Source organism: Sminthopsis crassicaudata, chromosome 2 (genome assembly GCF_048593235.1).
Source record: "Sminthopsis crassicaudata isolate SCR6 chromosome 2, ASM4859323v1, whole genome shotgun sequence".
In the NCBI taxonomy this organism is placed as follows: Eukaryota; Metazoa; Chordata; class Mammalia; order Dasyuromorphia; family Dasyuridae; genus Sminthopsis; species Sminthopsis crassicaudata.
In genome coordinates, this window is record NC_133618.1 from 140,319,556 (window position 1) to 140,338,814 (window position 19,259).

The following is a 19,259-nucleotide window of genomic DNA, read 5'->3' on the forward strand; positions in this document are numbered from 1 at the left end:
TCTGAATGCTCTCTCTTCTCAGCCTTGCCTTTTGGAACGAACTCCTAGCTTTTGAAAGACAAAACAAAAGGCACTGTTCTTGTGCCTCCTACAAGAGGCACTCCCAATCCCAATAGTCTTCATTGCCCTTCCCTTCCATGAAATTTCTTTGAATTTACTTTTGGTATTGGCTTATCTTTCAGGCTGTTGTTTCTACTCAGTAGAACATAGGCTTCTCAAGGGCAGACACTTTTATTTTCATCTTTATATCAATAGCACCTGGCATACTGCCTAGCACATTGTAAACATTTAACAAATGCTTGTTGAATTGAATCAAATTGATCTTGAAAAACCATGGTAAAAGGCAGCCCTTTCATCCTTTTCTGCCTGGTGACATCAAACTGAGTCAGGTGACATCGAGCCATTGGTTCCTCCCAGGATGCCAACTGAGCAGGTAAGTTTCCCCCCCTTTCTTCCTGAATGATTCAGAATATATTTTTATTAGTTTAATCCAAATTAAGAGTCATTTATTTCCTAATGGGATTCACAGTCTGAAGAAATCCAGTGTCATTACTGATTGATTATATTTTAATAAACCTAGTTTATTTTCAGTGCAATCTAATTTTTCATGGCACCGAACTGCACATTCTTTACCCGGAGTCCACCACTTCTCTACCAAAGGTAGATAGTATGCTTAGAAATTGTGAGTGGTCATTGCATTGATCAGAGTTATTCTCTTTCAAAGTTTTTATTTTTTTAAAAAATATTGCTGTTATTATATACATTGTTCTCTTAGTTCCCCTAATTTCACTTTCAACAATTCATAAAAGTCTTCCCAGTTTTCTTTGAAACCATCTCCTTCATTATTTCTTATAACACAATAGTATTTCATTATATTTATATGTCATAATTTGTTTAGTTATCCCTCAGTTGTTGAATACTTTTTAGTGTTCCGTTCTTTGACACTACAAAAATACCTGCTGTAAATATTTTTGTTCCTATGGTTCCTTTTCCTCTTTCTTTGCTTTATGTGGAGAAAGAGGCCTATTAGTGATATATCTGGGTCAATAAAGAAACTTTTTGGCATAGTTCCAAATTTTTCTTTATTCTCTGTACAAATTCATAGCTCCACCAATAGAGCATCAATGTGCCCATTTTCCTGTATCCCATCTAACACTCGTCATTTCCCCTTTCTGTAATTTTGCCAATATGAATGGTGTGAGGTGAAACCTCAGAATTATAAAGATACATTTTGGAAAGGACATTGACAAATTGGAGAAGTCCAGAGAGGGATGACTAGGAGAGAATAAGCTAGAGACCCTTAATAAGAAGGGATATTGAGGGAAGAAAGGGAATGATAACTAGCTTCAAGTATTTGATGGATTTGGTCCAGTTTTTTAAGAGGGATCATTGTGCTTTACTTGAGAGGACAATGGTAGAAAGAATGTGTAGGAAGTTTCAAAGAGAAAGATTTCAGCTTTATGTCAGGAAAGATCTGCCTAAAAGAACCTGTCCAAAAGTGGATTTGGCAGTGTTAGGAGATGGTGGGCTTCCCCTCATTATAAGTCTTCCAGCAGAGTTTGGAGATATCATGATGGATGGGAGTTCCTATTTAAGTACTATTTAGATTTGAGGACTTCCAATTCCTTCCTGTTCTGCAGTTGTAGGTTTAAGTGATTTTATAAAGACATCATAGTGACAAAACAGTTGCCTTCCTTTTCTTGAGTGAAATAGTAACAGTATTAATGTATCACTTATCTAGTGGTTGTCTAGCTAGCTCTCAGCTACCTGGCACATAGCCAAGAACAGGGAAAGAGACAAAAATTTCAATTCAATGAGACATTTATTAAAAACCTGCTGCATGCAGAGCACTATGCTATATTAGGCTCCAGGGAGATGAAATGTTGAGATACTTTCTGAACAACTGAAATAGATTATGCAAATACAATAAAGCTTTTCCCCTTTTATTTGTGGGGGCATCCCCTCAGGTTGGGCACACAACACAGTTTCCTCATCTGTAAAATAAGATGGAGAAGAAAATGGCAAACCAATGCCAAGAAAATCCCAAATGGGGTCATGAGGAATGACAATTGAAAATGACTAACCGACAACAAATCTCAGGTTTTTACACAGAACCTAATTATTCTTGTTTAAGGCACACTTCTAACAAGATCAATTCTCTGATTTTCAAACCACAGCACATAAGGAGTAGCAGATTAATAGGTAGGGCACTGGAATTGTAGGGGGAAAGCAGTGGCAAGATTAGTCCTTCTGAAAGCAACACAAAGTGTGACCTAACTTCCTAATATTGATGGAAGAGCCTGAAAAATTATAACATTTTTAAATAAATTTTTTTATAAAAGTATAGTAATGAGAATAGAACAAATTGCCTTATATGCCTGAGCGGGGATTCTGATATAAGAAATACAATATATTGTATTATAATAAAGTAATGCAATAGATTATATAATAAATATAAGTAATATAAAATTATAGATATTCATAATTTATTTCAATATAATTTATCTATAATGTATTTATATTATACATAATTTATAATATGATATATTATAATATACTATATTATATTGCAAACATTTTATAAATATAAATTATTATGCTGAGCAGTTCAATAATAGTTGGTGAGCAAAATAATGACATATGTCATTAAATAAAGGTAAATATTTTGGGAGTACTGAAGAGAAGGAGCATGGAGGCTCATTTTATCAAATGTTAAACTGTGCCTATATACTCTTTTGGAGAAGGGAGAAGGAGCCAGGGTGAGACAGTAGAAATAATCTTCGATATAGGGTTGTCATCCTAACCATGTTACTTAAGCCCTGTAGGATTAAAAAATCATGTAGATCTCAGTTTCCTTATCTGCAAAAAATAGGGGCTTGGACTTAAGGATCTCTGAAGTCTCTTTTAGGTCTAGAGCAATGGTCTTCTTGGTGTGTAACTAACTAATTAAAAAAAGTTTTCATAAAAATGCATTAAAACTAATAGCTTTGGAGCATTTTTAAAAGGGTTAGTTCTAGTTGTCCTAGGTAGAACCTCTTCCTGCTCCTGGTGCTAGTCAATGAACAAGCTGTTCCAGGTATCTGAGATTACTTCTTATCATTCTGTAGCATACTTACTCTCTACTGTGGCTTAAGACACAGTTCTCATGTTTTAACCTAATCTGACATTATATATGTTTAGGTAGAAGATGGAGTGTATTGTTGGTGACAAAGTGCATGATGGTCAAAGGGAGTCACATCAGTCCCTTGAACACTCAGAAGAATTCTCTCCTGTTCATTTAACCCTTTTGTGGGGTACTCTTAAATAATCCTCTAGTGTTCTCTATCTGGTCTGGGACCTGGGGAGTTTTCGGTTACTCTCTTCCTCTCTCTCCCTTTCCCTCTCTCCCTCTCATTTTTTTACTCTCTCTCTCTCTCTCTCTCTCTCTCTCTCTTTCTCTCTCTCTCTGTTTCTCTCTCTCTCTGTTTCTCTCTCTCTGTCTGTTTCTCTCTATCTCTCTGTCTGTTTCTCTCTCTGTCTGTTTCTCTCTATCTCTCTGTCTTTCTCTCTCTCTCTGTTTCTCTCTCTCTCTATATTTCTCTCTCTCTGTTTTTCTCTCTCTGTCTGTTTCTCTCTCTCTCTCTCTTTCTCTCTCTCTCTCTCTCTCTCTCTCTCTCTCTCTCTCTCTCTCTCTCTCTCTCTCTCTCTCTCTCCCTCTCTCCCTCTCTTCCTCTCTCCTAGTCCCCTCTCTCCCTTCTCCCTCACTCTGTTCTCACCGCTCCTCTCTCCTCTCCTTATTTTTCTCCCTCTTCCTTTCCAACTCTCTCTTTCTCTTTCCCTCTCTCCCTCCCCCTTTTCTCTGTTTCTCTCTTTCTCTCTGTCTTATTCTCTGACTCTGTCTTTGTCTATGTCTTCATCTCTGTCTCTCTATCTCTGACTCTCTCCCACCCTCTTTCCCTCCCTCCCTGTCCCTCAACCCCCCTCTCTCTGTTTTTGTCTCTGTCTGTCTCTCTGTCTTTCTCTGTTTCTTTCTTTGTCTGTTTCTGTCTCTCTGTCTTTGTCTCTCTTTGTCTCTGCCTCTTGCTCTGGCTCTGGATCTCTCTCTCACTCTCTGTCTCTATCCCCATCCTCCACTCTCTCTGTCTCTTCCCCCAGTTCTCTACTTTCTTTCTTTGTTTTAATTTCTGTCTTTCAAAAAGCAAAGTTAAGTGGTTCAGTGGATAGAGTTCTGGACTTGGGTCAGGGAGACCTGAAGTCAGATTTAGTCTCAGTTATTCACTAACTGTGTAAATCTAGAAAAGTCACTTAATTTCTGTCTGCTTAAGTTTCCTCAATTGTAGAATGAGGATTATAACAACACTTAGGGTTTTGAATATTACATGAAATAATACTTGTAAAGCTTTTTAGCAAATGTCTGGCACATAATAGGCATTTAATAAATGTTTATTTCCTTCCTTACAATGTTCTTATCCTATTGATATAGCCAGAGTCTAAGATTTATACAAGGTACTTATAGGTTGAGGAATGTAGTAAATCAGTTAATTTCATTAAATTCTTCCTCATCTCATTCTTGAGGTCTGCACAGAGATTTCTAATCTCTTTTGTAAATAACCATTTTATTATTTTTTATGATTTTGTTTGTATCCTATTTAAAGCACTTGTATTATTAATCTGCATCTGAATCATTCATGTTTAGCATCATTTGAACCATTAGTCATTATGAAGAAAGATATATGTATTTTAAATAAAACTGGTATAAGAATAGAATTTATGGAAAATATTTCCTGTGCAAGAAACAGAAAAAGCAGCTAATGCTATAAATCAGATAATAAGTTCCCCATCACTGGAAGTATCAAAGCAGAGGATGGATGATCTCTTATGTGGGATGTCATATATGGGTTAGACCATGAACTCTGAAGTCCTTTTTTTTTTTTTTTTCTTTAGCTCCATTCAAGGTATTAAAGTTAGTTTCTTCTTTCTTCAATCTAGTTGAATCTTTCTAATTCCTGAGTGCACTGTATTCCTAGTGAAGTACATGCCCAAGAGCTATCTTTCTAAACCATACTCTGACTGAAAGTTTAGGGACCTCTAGTAAAATTGCTCTATCCTCCATAGCCCCAAAGAAGGTATCTCTGAGAGGCTGGAGAGTGTTTTTTTTTTTAATGAGCCCCCAATCACATCTCATGATTATATGTTGTTATCAATGAGTACACCAAACTTTTTGAAATGGTTGTACATTTGATATAAATATCTCCTCCAACAGTCTGTATTACACAGAATCCATGGGAAAGTGGACTAAAGCTTAGAGAGAATATATAACAAAGAGATAAGTCACAGCTCCTGGTAGCACTATTATTTTAATCCTTAAGATGTTCTTACTTGTGCTATAATTTTTTTTACTGTCCCCTCTTGCAGAGTCTTTAATTTACATTTTTTCATATACTCTATCCTCAAACTCCAATGGGAATATTTTTCTATTACTCCCAAATACTTATAAATATTTACAAAAGTCCAGGCTTTTATATAAACCCTCCAGAATTTGACCAAGACTTTCAACAAATCAAAATATTTGACCAATCAAAACATTATTCTGGTTCTTCCATGTGTCTTAAAGACACCAACCTTTATCAAGGTCTTTATTTCACTTGGTTAGAACTTGTGAATAATTGATTAATTCAACAAGGTTATCCAGATCTTGTCTACATCTAGTGAATAGTTAAGATGTGGTTTCTTCTGGTCTCTCACAGAGAGAAAGACAATAAGAGACAAAGACAGAAAGAGACAAAAAGACAGAAACAGAAAAAGAAAGAGATAGAAACAGAGAGAGAAAGAGAGAGACAGAGACAGAGAGACATAGAGAAACAGAGAAACAGAGATGGAGACAAAGACAGAGAGACAGAAAGAGACAAAGAGACAGAAACAGAGAAATACAGAGACAGAAAGAGAGAGAGAGAGAATCAGAGATAGAGAGACAGAGATGGAGATATAGATAGAGAGAAAGACAGAGAGACAGAGAGAAAAAGAAAGAAATACAAAGAGAGGGGAGAGGGAGAGAGAGAAAGAGAAAGAGATAGTGGGATGCTAGTGCCTAGCATCCTATCTCTTTAAGTGAGGTGGCACAATTGTCTAGGTGATCTTGGTGATGGTCTAGGACTCTGATTTAGGTCCTTCAGAAAATTTTTGTCACTCTGACCCTCAGTTATATTTCTCCTTTTTTATTATAAGTTTTTATTGACATTACATATGCTTGGGTAATTTTTTACAACATTATCCCTTGTACTCACTTCGGTTCCGACTTTTCCCTTCCCTCCCTCACCACCTCTTCTAGATGGCAAGCATTCTTTTACATGTTAAATATGTTATAATATATCCTAGATACAATATATGTGTGCAGAACCGTACAGTTCTCTTATTGCACAGGGAAGAATTGGATTCAGAAGGTAGAAATAACCTGGGAAGAAAAACAAAAATGCAAACAGTTCACACTCATTTCCCAGTGTTCCTTCTCTGGCTGAGCTGATTCTGTCCATCACTGATCAATTGAAACTGAATTAGGTCTTCTCTTTGTTGAAGATATCCACTTTCATCAGAATACATCCTCATATAGTATTATTGTTGAAGTGTATGATGATCTCCTGGTTCTGCTCATTTCACTCAGCATCAGTTCATGTCTTTCCAAGCCTTTCTGTATTAATTCTGCTGGTTATTTCTTACAGAACATTCATATATCACAATTTATCCAACCATTCTCCAATTTAATGAGCATCCATTCATTTTCCACTTTCTAGTCATCACAAAAAGGGCTGCCACAAACATTTTGGCACATACAGGTCTCTTTCTCTTCTTTAGTATCTCTTTGGGATATAAGCCCAGTAGAAATACTGTTGGATCAAAGGATATGCACAGTGTGATAACTTTTGGGGCATAATTCCAGATTGTTCTCCAGAATGGTTGGATTTGTTCACAACTCCACCAACAATGCGTCAGTGTCCCTGACATTTCCCACATCCCCTCCAACATTCATCATTATTTTTTCCTGTCATTTTAGCCAATCTGACAGGTGTGTAGAGGTATCTCAGAGTTGTCTTAATTTGCATCTCTCTGATCAATAGCGATTTGGAATACTCTTTCATATGAGTATAAATAGTTTCAATTTCATCATGTGAAAATTGTTCATATCCTTTGACCATTTATCAATTGGAGAATGGCTTGATTTCTTATAAATTAAGAGTCAAATCTCTGTATATTTTGGAAAGGAGGCCTTAATCCGAACCTTTAAATGTAAAAATGTTTTCCCAGTTTGTTGCTTTCCTTCTAATCTTGTTTGCATTAGTTTTGTTTGCACAAAGGCTTTTTAATTTGATATAATCTACTTTTCTATTTTGTGATCAATAATGATCTGTAGTTCTTCTTTGGTCACAAATTCCTTCCTCCTCCACAAGTCTGAGATGTAAAATATCCTATGTTCCTCTAATTTATTTATAATCTCATTCTTTATGCCTAAATCATGGACCCATTTTGATCTTATCTTGGTGTATGATGTTAAGTGTGGGTCCATGACTAATTTCTGCCATACTAATTTCCAGTTTTCCCAGCAGATTTTGTCAAATAATGAATTCTTATCCCAAAAGTTGGGATCTTTGGGTTTGTCAAACACTAGATTTCCATAGTTATTCACTATTTTGTCCTGTGAACCTAACCTATTCCACTGATCAACTAATCTAATTCTTAGCCAGTACCAAATGGTTTTGGTGACCACTGCTTTATAATTCTTTGTTTTTCCATATGAATTTTGTTGTTATTTTTTCTAGGTCATTAAAATAGTTTCTTGGGAGTCTGATTGGTATAGCACTAAATAAATAGATTAGTTTAGGGAGTATTGTCATCTTTATTATATTCACTTGGCCTATCCAAGAGCACTTAATATTTTTCCAATTATTTAATTCTGACTTTATTTGAATGGAAAGTGTTTTGCAATTTTGCTCATATAATTCCTGACTTTTCTTTGGTAGATAGATTCCCAAATATTTTATGCTATTGACAATTATTTTGAATGGAATTTCTCTTTGTATCTTTTGCTGTTGGATTTTGTTGGTGATGTATAGAAATGCTGAGGATTTATGTGGATTTATTTTGTATACCACAATTTTGCTAAAGTTGTGGATTATTTCTAAAAGCTTTTTAGTAGAATCCCTGGGGTTCTCTAAGTATACCATCATATTATCTGCAAAAAGTGATAATTTGGTTTCCTCATTACCTACTCTAATTCCTTTCATCTCTTTCTCAATTTTTATTGCCGAGGCTAGTATTTCTTATACGATATTAAATAATAATGGTGATGGTGGGCAACCTTGTTTCACTCCTGATCTTACTGGGAAAGCTTCCATTTTATCTCCATTACATATGATGTTTACTGATGGTTTTAAATATATGCTCCTGATTATTTTAAGAAAAACTCCATTTATTCCTATACTCTCTAGTGTTTTTATTAGGAATGGATATTGTATTTTATCAAATGTTTTTTCTGCATCTATTGAAATGATCAGATGGTTTTTATTAATTTGGTTATTGATATAGTCAATTATGCTAATAGTTTTCCTAATATTGAACCAGCCCTGCATTCCTGGTATAAATCTCACTTGGTCATAGTGTATTATCCTGGGGATGATTTTCTGTAGTTTTTTGCTAATATTTTGTTTAGGATTTTAGCATCAATATTCATTAAGGAGATGATTGGTCTATAATTTTCTTTCTTTGTTTTCAACCTACCTGATTTAGGTATCAGTAGTATGTCTGTGTCATAAAAGGAATTTGGTAAGACTCCTTCATTCCCTATTTTTTCAAATAGTTTATATTGTTCTTTAAATGTTTGTTAGACTTCACATATAAATCCATCTGGTCCCGGAGATTTTTTCTTAGGGAGTTGATTAATAGCTTGTTCTATTTCTTTTTCTAAAATGGGACTGTTTAACCAATTTACTTCTTCCTCTGTTAATCTGGACAAACTATATTTTTGAAGGTATTCTTCCATTTCATTTAAGTTATCAAATTTATTGGCATAAAGCTGGGCAAAGTAATTCCTAATTATTTCTGTAATTTCCTCTTCATTAGTGGCGAGTTCTCCCTTTTCATTTTTAAGACTAACAATTTGATTTTCCTCTTTCCTTTTTTAAATCATATTTACTAAGGGTTTATCTATTTTGTTGGTTTTTTCATAGGACCAACTCTTAGTTTTATTAATTAATTCAATAGTTTTTTTTTTTTTTTTTACTTTCAATTTATTAATCTCTCCTTTTATTTTTAGAATTTCAAGTTTAGCGTTTGGCTGAGTTTTTAAAATTTGTTCCTTTTCTAGCATTTTTAGTTGCAAGCCCAATTCATTGACCATCTCTTTCTCTATTTTATGCAAGTAGGCCTCTAGAGATATAAAATTTCCCCTTATTACCGCTTTGGCTACATCCCACACATTTTGACATGACATCTCATTATTGTCATTTTCCTGGGTGAAATTATTAATTATGCCTATGATTTGCTGTTTCACCCAATAATTCTTTAGTATGAGATTATTTAGTTTCCAATTATTTTTTGGTCTATTTTCCCCTGGCTTTTTATTGAATGTAATTTTCATTGCATTGTGGTCTGAAAAGGATGCATTTACTATTTCTGCCTTACTGTATTTGAGTTTAAGGTTTTTATGTCCTAATATATGGTCAATTTTTGTATAGGTTCCATGAACTGCTGAAAAGAAAGTGTACTTCTTTCTGTCTCCATTTAGTTTTCTCCAAAGATCTATCATATCTAGCTTTTCTAGTATTCTATTTGCATCTTTGACTTTTTTCTTATTTATTTTGTGGTTTGATTTATTTAATTCTGAGAGTGCAAGGTTGAGATCTCCCACTATTATTGCAGATTTCTTCTTGCAGATCTCTTAATTTCTCTTTTAAGAATTTAGATGCTATGCAACTGCGTGCATATATGTTTAATATTGATATTGCTTCATTATCTATGCTACCCTTTAGCAAAATAATAGTGCCTTTCCTTATCTCTTTTAATTAGATCACTTTTTGCTTTTGCTTGATCTGAGATCAGGATGGCTGCCCTTTTTTTTTTTTTTTTTTTACTTTACCTGAAGCATAGTAGGTTCTGGTCCAACCTTTTACTTTTACTCTGTATGTGTGACCCTGCTTTAAGTTTGTTTTCTGTAAACAACATATTGTAGCTTTTAATCCAGTCTGCTCACCACTTCCTTTTTATGGGGAAGTTTACCCCATTCCCATTTATGGTTAAAATTACCAATTCTGTATTACTTATTACCTGCTTATGTTTTTCTCCTTTCCTTCCCCCTTATCTCTCTCCCTAGTATTAAACTTGTCAGCACCACTTGCTTCTCACAGCCCTCCCTTTTCAGTATCCCTCCTCACACTTAGAGTTCCTCCCCCTATCTTACTCCTTTTCCTCACAATTTCTGTATTTCCTGCTGCTTAGCTTACTCCTTCCCTTTTCACTTTTTCCCTCCCACTTTTCAATGAGGTGGGAGAAGTTTCATCATAAATCAAATATATCTAATATTTTTCTCTTTAAGCCAATTCTGATGACAGTAAGATACATACTATGTTCATCCCCTTCCATTCTTTCTGTCATTTATAATAGGTTTCCTTTGCCTCTTCATGAGATGTAGTACCACCACTTTACCCTTTTCCTGATACAATTTCCTTTCCACCTCTAGTTTCTAGGACAAAGTATACATGTGTTCTTTATATATCTTTATAGCAGAAATATAATTTCCAAGATTTCTTTTTACCTTTTTAGGTTACTGTTGAGTTCTATATTTGTAGATCAAACTTTTTGTTTAGATAATAAAATAGATGAAATTCACTTATTTTATTAAATGTCCTTCTTCTTCCCTGGACGAAAATGCTCATTTTGGCTGGGTAAGTTATTCTTTGTTGTATACCAAGTTCCTTAGCTTTTGGAATATCAGATTCCAGGCTCTTTGATCCTTTAATGTGGATGCTGCTAGATCCTGAGTAATTCTTGTTGTGGCTCTTCTATATCTGAATTGATTTTTTTCTAGCAGCTTGTAGTATTTTTTTCCTTCATCTGATAGTTCTGAAATTTGGCCACTATATTTCTTGGGGTTTTGATTTTAGGATACCTTTCAGTAGGTGATTGATGAATTCTTTCATTGTCTATTTTAACCTCTGTTTCTATAACACCTGGGCAGTTCTCTTTGATAATTTCCTAGAAAATAGTATCCAGGATCTTTTTTCATCATATTTTTCAGGGAGTCCAATAATTCTCAGATAATCTCTCCTAGATCTATTTTCTACGTCTGTTGCTTTCCCAAGAAGGTATTTAACTTTTTTTCCCCATTGTTTCATTTTTTCTTTTTGGTTTTGCTTGATTGATTTTTGATGTGTCCTGGAGCCATTCAATTCTGATTTTCAATGAATTATTTTCTTCACTCACTTTTTATCTTTTTCTAATTGTCCAATTGAGTTTTTAAGTGAGTTGTTTTGTTCTATGGATTTTTTTTTCCATTTTGCCAATTTTATTTTTTAAAGAGCTATTTACCTTTTCTAATTTACTAATTCTGTTTTTCAAGGATTTTATTCCTTTGTTCATTCTATCTTTAAATGCATGGGATGACTTATCCAGACTCTCTTGCCAAGCTTCCCTTTCCCTTTCTCATTTTTCTTCTTGCGCTCTTGTGCGACCCTTTTTAATTTCTTCTATGAGAGTCTTGTGTGTTGAAGACCAGATCATATCCCCCCTTGGGGATTCATCTGGAGACAGTCTCTTCAGGGTTTAAAGTCTGCTCTCTATCCATATAAAAAGCTATCAATATGGCCAGGTCCTGAGAGACCCTAATTTTTTTTTGGGTTATAGTCTTCACCTCCTGTGTTTTTAGCTTCTCTGCTTGTCTATTGGCTTGCTGTCAGGGCAGAGTAGCCAATACTGTGGTAAAGGTCTTCCTGTAGAAATAGCTGAGATCACACCCCACCCCTCTCCAGTCTGCTCAGCTGTGAGCTGCCTGCCTTAATCTGTCTGCTGTGCTGCTGCGGCCTGCCTTCAGTCTGCACCAGATCTAAAACCATCCCTACCCAAGAGGAAAAACAGACCTTTTCTGTGAATTTCGAGGATATCTTCTATTGGTAATTATTTGTGTTTTTTTTTTTTTCTTCAGTCAAGCACTAATTCCGAGGCTAGTTATGAAGTAACATGAGAGCAAATGACGAAAATGAAGTAAAATAAGAGAAAAGACAGAGCTTAAGTAGATGTGTGTGTTTTCTCCACCATCTTGGCCAGAAATATATTTCTCCTTTTTTGAGGCTGAAAATTATTCCTTTTTTCTCTTTTTAAATGAGCTCTCTCACTGAATGGCACATAATTTTATCTTCTTTGAATTTGTTTCCAGGGTTCTAGAACTCAAGAGAGCTATCCAAAATGTCAGGAAGCATAACATGTTTACCCAGAGCAGGGCAGGGCAGGTTAGTGCCCTCAGTTCTTTTTCTTTTTCTGGCCTCCTTTTTAACATAGGTCTGAAGTTGAAGACAGAGGGTTATTCTAGAACAAGAGTAGAATTTCACATCAGAAAACTTGAGTTTGAGCCTCACTCCAGTTCTGTGATGTAGTAGATAGAGCACTGGAAGTGGAATCAAGAATTCCATCTCAGTCACTTTTAACCTCAACAATTCACTAAATTTCAGTTTCCTCATCTGTAAAATAAAAAGGAATGCATTTGATTGACTTTAATGTCCCTTCCCATAGTCTAAATCTATGATCTTATGAATAGCTTCTGGCTGTATGATCTAGAAAAAAACCACTTAATTATTCTGAACTTCAGTTTCTTGCCTTGTAAAGAAAAATAAAATATTTATCATGTGGTTAAAGTCTAGTGTGAAGGCCCAAGCAAAGCCAAAAAAGCACTCATTGAGCACCAACTGCAAGCAAAGCAGTGTGTAAGACTTTAGAACACAATAACAACATTAAACTCAGATCTTACCTTCAAGAAGCATAGGGAAGGGTGGACAACAGTACATGAACAGATAAGTATATAATTTGAGGGAAAGGGAGAGAAAAAATAGCAAGATCAATAAAGTAAAAAACAATAACAATAATAGGAGTGGGATCAAGTAAAATTACATCCATGAAAAGAGTCTTGAAGCAATTTAGATATTCTAAGATCCCAAGGAAGAGAGGAAGAATATTCCAGATAGGAAGAACAGTGTATGTCAAGGGCACATTGTAGGAAGATGTGCTTGAACTCAGAAAAAAAGAATAAAGTGGGTCAGTCAACATGAAGTATAGGGTATTTGAAGGATAAAATGTGAAATGCCAGGAAAGGTAGGTTGGGCCATTCTGTGAAATGTTTTAAATTTTATTTCCATTTTATCTTAGAGGTAATAAGGAGCTTTTGAAGGTTCTTTAAGAGTAGTATGAACAGTCCTTTACCAAAGATTATTTTGGTAGTTGTATGAAGATTGGATTGGAAAGGGGTAGAGAGCAAAGCTTACAATTAGGAGGTGTTGGCAATAGCCTAGGGTTTAGCTTCTTAAAACTGGATGGTGATTCCATATAGGGTCTTGTAACTGAATGAGATTGGGAAATTATGATTTATTATCAGAAAATGTTTTATTTATATTCCTATTTTATATATCTATAAACCCAGCATCATGTAAACATTTCTTGGGTGAAAAAGGGTCACAAGTGGAAAAATTTAAGAAACCCTGGGCCTGAACAAGAGTGGTGGATATGGGAATGAGGGTACAAGAGAGTTAGGTTATGAAAGTATAACAGGCAAGATAATAAGTGACTGGATATCAGAGATGAAAGAGAGGATTTATATATATATATATATGTATATATATACACACACACACACACACACACACACACACACACACACACACATATATATATATGTACATATAGAAAATATAAGTTGTTGTTTTTGTTCAATTGTTTTTCAGTCTTATCTGACTCTTTGTGACCCCATTTGGGATTTTCTTGGCAAAGATACCTAAGTGGTTTGCCATTTCCTTCTCCAGCTTATTTTGCAAATGAGGAAACATAGGCAAAAAGAATTAAATTATTTACCCAGGGACACAGAGCTAGTAAGTAGCTGAGGACAGATTTGAACTAATAATGAATCTCCCTAATTCCAACCCAGCACTTAATTCACTGCACCTCCTACACATATGTAAATTTATGACAAGAAATCTTGAGTTTTGTGTATATATAATAATGTATACACATATGCATGCATATACACATATACCACTCAAGCCTTCTGGACTCCGTGTCCAGCATTCTATTATTATGTCACCTAGCTATTATAGACACATATACACACATACACGGAGAGAGACTATAGATATATCACATTATAACCATAAAAAACATAAAGTGCCATACAAATATGAGTGATCATTACCAGGAAATATGTGATTCTTCTCGTATTCAGACTAGAGATTCATAGTCTTGCCCTGTAATTTTAGGACTTAAGTTTCAAATCTGCACTGCAGCATACAGTCTAAGAGCAAGGAAGGAGATAGAGTGAGGATGGGACCCATTCTCATCAGGAAAGAATTGTTGGGGAGGCAGATGGCCAATTTGAGCATATTATTGAAGTAATAATAATAGTGATAATAGCTAGTGTTTATATAGTGCTTTGTTTTATGAAGCATTTATGTATATGTATGTGCATGTATATATATGTGTATACATACACACACACACACACACACACATATATATATATATATATATATATATATATATATATTATATCTTATTATATCCTCACAATAATTCTGTGGGTAGAGGCTAAGATTTTTCCCACTTTACAGATGACAAAATTAAGCCTGAGAAAGGTTGTGACTTTTCAAAGGTCTAGTAAATATTTGAAACAGAATTTGAACTCAAGCCTTCTTGATTCTAAGTCCAGCACTCTATCCATTATGCCATCTACCTATCTTCAGCCAATCACCAGAAGCTCTTCTACCTTCTCTCACTTCCCTCAAATTATAAAAGTGTTTGATTTTAAAAATTAATGTATGCATATATGTGTATATATACTTATATTTGGGCAACTAATTGCATATATATGTACACTGATTAGGAGACCAGGAAGTTCTTGGGGTTAAACATATGGTTCAAGTAGGCAATTAGTTTAATTAGGGTACTTTGGTCAATTAATTTCAATTGGGGTTAAGTGACTTGCCCAAGGTCACACAGGTAGGAAGTATTAAATGTCTGAGATCACATTTGAACTCAGGTCTTCCTAACTTCAGGGCTGGTGATCTATCTACTGTACCACCTAGCTGCCCTGTGTCACTCCTTTTTAATGTTGCAGTAACTTTTCAGGTTTAAAAAAAAATCTTACTGCTGTTTTAGAGAGCAGATACTATCAGGCTGATAGAAAAGGGAGTTAAATACTTTTGTGGGTTTTATTTTACCTAGTTCAGGACCTGATAGAACGGGTTGGGTATGAAAGGTTAGGGACTACAATGAGCCATTATGATGGTATGAGCCGTAACAGATTCTCAATTAAAAGGTCATCTACTTGGTACTTTGTATAGATATGGGGCAGACTAATTTGTTGATAGAACAACCAGAAATTGGGACTTCAATCAATATCAATAACTCAATATTAGCACCTACTATGTACCAGCTGCTGTGCTAAGGATGAGGATGCAAAAAGAGGCAAAACCCCCAGTTTCTCAAACAGCTCATATTCTAATGAATGTGCTTTGTTTTACAAGTCTCTACTACAAAGCCAAATGCAAATGGGTTTGCTGGGGTTATCCTTGGATTATCTGCCTGGAATCCCCAAACTCATCTAATGTACCTGTTGAAGACTAGTTTAAAAGAGCCATTTCAGCCAGGGCCATCTCCAGGCATCTTGATCCATATGTAGCTACTGGATCCAGATATTTCTGGAGGGGAAAGTGAGCAGGTGATTTTGCACAGCCCTTCCTCACTTAAATTCAATTCACTTGAAGGTCATGGCATTACCTCCCTGATGTCATGGTCCTCTGTGAGAATGATGGACAAACAACAATTTAGCATTATCTTTAGTATTCTTCTGGTAGTCGCTGAGTTAGCCAGCCTAATATATTCTTTGTCCTCATTTCCATTTCTCAGCTTTTATTATACTGTGAGGATATAATAAGATACATATATACATACATATTTATTTTATTCACCCTCCCTACAACTCTGACTTTCACATTGCTGCTTTTTCATCAAGTCTCAGCATAAATTCCATCTCCTTCTCTCTTTCCTTGGCCATCCTCACTGAGAATAAATCCTTTCTTTTCCAAACTTTTATAGTGACTTATCTAGAAGATGATGAAGAGATAGTGATCACAGTAAAATATCATATACATTGTTGTGTCTCCTTGCCCACACTGAAAACTCTGGGAGATCACTTTAACTTCTTTTAATTTCAATTCAATTCTATTCCATTATATTCTCTTCAGTTGTTAATTCAGTTCTGTTCAATTCAATTTAGCAAAAATTTCTTAAAAGTTTACACAGCCCAGACATTGTGCTTTATTCATAGTCCATAACTTAAATTTTCACTGAACTCCTTGAGAACATAGTGGACTTTCAATGACTTGCTGTTGCTCGTGAAAGACATTCCACCGTTCCCATTCATGTCTTGGAGCAAATGATCCTCCATGCCTGAAACTCCCCTTTTCTCTTGAACTCCTCAGCTCCATTCATGGTTTAACTCACATGCCACCCTTTACTCGAGTGCTTTTTGAATCCATTGATTTATCTCTTCCCTCTCCAAATACATTGCTTTGACTTTTATTTTGTATTTTCCTATTTGTGTGCAAGTCCCACACTCTACCTTCACAGATTGTAAGCTCCTTGTGGGCAGATGCTCTTTTCATGTTTGCCCTTGTATTTCCAGAATCTACCAAATAAGTGTTTAATAAATGCTTGTTAAATAGAATTGAATGTACACAAGGATAAATCAAAAGTTTTCTGTGGGCTGTGTAATCCCAGGAAAGGCATGCTAGTGCTGAGAGTCAGTAAGATGACCAAATCCACAGAATCCTTAGCACTCCTCCTGCAGTGCAGCTAGGACCATAGCTCTTCTTTAGGCACATCAATTAAAGGGCCACTGACTCCCTGCTGCTTCCCTTCCAGGTATTAGGGCTCCTATTCTTTGTTGCCTTTTGAGTACTGGCACTGAGCTGGCTCACCTGGCACCTCCTCCTCCCAGACCGAAGCATTCAACTCCTCCAACATTTTTCCTTTTCCTCCCCGTATTGATAGCTGTGCAGATCCTGGGTTGCCACGACAACGGATTGATTAGCATCCAATTCCTGGGAAGGGAGAAACATGCAGCTATAAAGAATTACAAATGATGCCTGATTGTCTGCTGCCAATAGCCTGATTGCTGCCATTTTCTGGCAGGTAGCTCGGCCCTAACAGGAAACCTTGTGCTGTGCAATTACTGAGATGTGATTGATGCATCACTATAGTTACAATCCACAGTGTTTCCAACTAGGGAGTTGTTGGGTTTAAAAAAAATTCCCTTTTCAGATGGAAATTATTATAAATGCAGAAGAAAGAGGTATATGGAATAGACAGGGGAGTGGGGATGCGGGTGGGAAGGATGGATCTATCCCAAGCAAGGCCCCATTTAGAGTTCAAGAAACTATAGGAGATGAGAATTGGGAGATAGCTTTGGGAAGGGGGAAAGTAAAAAATCTCTCCCCACCTTCCCCAAGGTCCTCTCCATTATGCTCTGTAGGTTATTTGGAACCTGTCTTGAAAATGACAGGTTCAGAAGTGGGGGGAAATAAATGGAACAGGCTTGGGCCACAGGTGGTGCACTGCCCAGGCCAATTAGTGTAGCAGCTCTCTGAGGCCGACCTAAATCATCTGTGATGTCCAAAGAGCATGCACCTGGGCCTGAAAGAATAGTGTCCAGGAAGTGGGCCATTTGGCCAGGTGGGAGATGCCAGTGGGGGTGGACTGAGGGAGAGGGAGAGGCTGGCATGGAGACTGGGCATTGAGAGACTTTGGGGTGAGAAGAGAGCATTTCATTTTGAACCAGCCATCTGCGCCTGTCTTCTCTCAGTAAGAGATTACATGGTTCCTCAGAAAGAGAGAGAAAGGTGTTCTTAACTCTCAAATATCTCTCGTGCTCAGGTATTACAGCACTAGAAAACCCGCCCTTTGAGGTTAAGCCCTGCCTATCTTTTTAATCTTTGAAAGTACAAATCTCTCTGGAAGAAATGAAATCTATTATTTTTCAGAAATCTTTTGTCTGTGACAGGAGTAATAGAGCAGCATAGTAGCACTGAGTAGGGATGAAATGGTGATAAGAAACAAAAGGAACTGAAAGGGATCACCAAATTCAAACGAGGGAGGTATCCCAAAGATAGTCTACTTCACATTTTTACGAAGGGTTGCCGTCTGAATTCAGTGTCAGAAGTCACATTCTGGAGTATTCAATGGCCAGGGTCAGGATTCCACCCAGGCTAATACCTCTCATCCATAACAGGAGGTAGGTTCCTTCTTACCCAGATTATCAATATATTCTTAACCTTGTTTAATATGTATGTACAGTATGAGTTTAGATAGGCAAACCTACCATATTTTTATGAACTTTTGACAGTCTGTAAACTGACAAATATAATATTTTTTTCTTTTTCTTCCTTCTTCCTCTTTCCCTTCCTTCATTTTTCTTTCTTTTTCCTTCTTTCCTTCTTTCTTTTCTCCCTCCCTCTTTCCCTTCTTTCTTTTTCCTCTTCCTCCTTTCCTGCTTCTCTCTCTCTCTCTCTCTCTTCCTTCCTTCCTTTGCTTTGCTTTTTCTTATAAATTAATTTTCCCAGGGTAACACAGCTAATAAGTGTTAAGTGTCTGAGGTCACATTTGAACTCAGGTCTTCCTGACTCCAGGCCTAGTGCTCTATCTGCTTTGCCATGTACTTGGCCCACTTTTTTTTAAATATGGAAAATGCATGGTTGGTCATCGGGAAATCCAATGAGAGCTGACCTGAAAACTTGTCTGTGTTGTAGGATGAGAAGTGGGCAGGAGCATTGAAAATCAATGTGAAGTCTATATCTTGGCTCATAGAGTATTTGTGTTTCTATTCCATAATGTTCCATAGCAGCTTTGTCATTTAATATTAGCCCAAGGAATTGGTTAATGGGAAGTCTAAATGAAAATACCAGAAGAATGACCATTTTGACTTAATGATTATGTTTTTGCTAATTGTGCGGGTAAATAAAAGCTTTTGCCACTGAAAA

At 36.0% G+C, this 19,259-nt stretch overlaps 1 long non-coding RNA gene across 1 annotated transcript in view; it reads left to right on the plus strand.

Annotated features, from left to right (window-relative positions):
* The first annotated feature begins 354 nt into the window (after positions 1–354).
* Positions 355–19,259, plus strand: part of LOC141553279 (uncharacterized) — a 75,855-nt gene continuing 56,950 nt past the window's right edge. The window contains exon 1 of the long non-coding RNA XR_012485365.1: positions 355–433. This is a non-coding gene — a long non-coding RNA (uncharacterized LOC141553279). The remainder of the gene's footprint in view (positions 434–19,259) is intronic.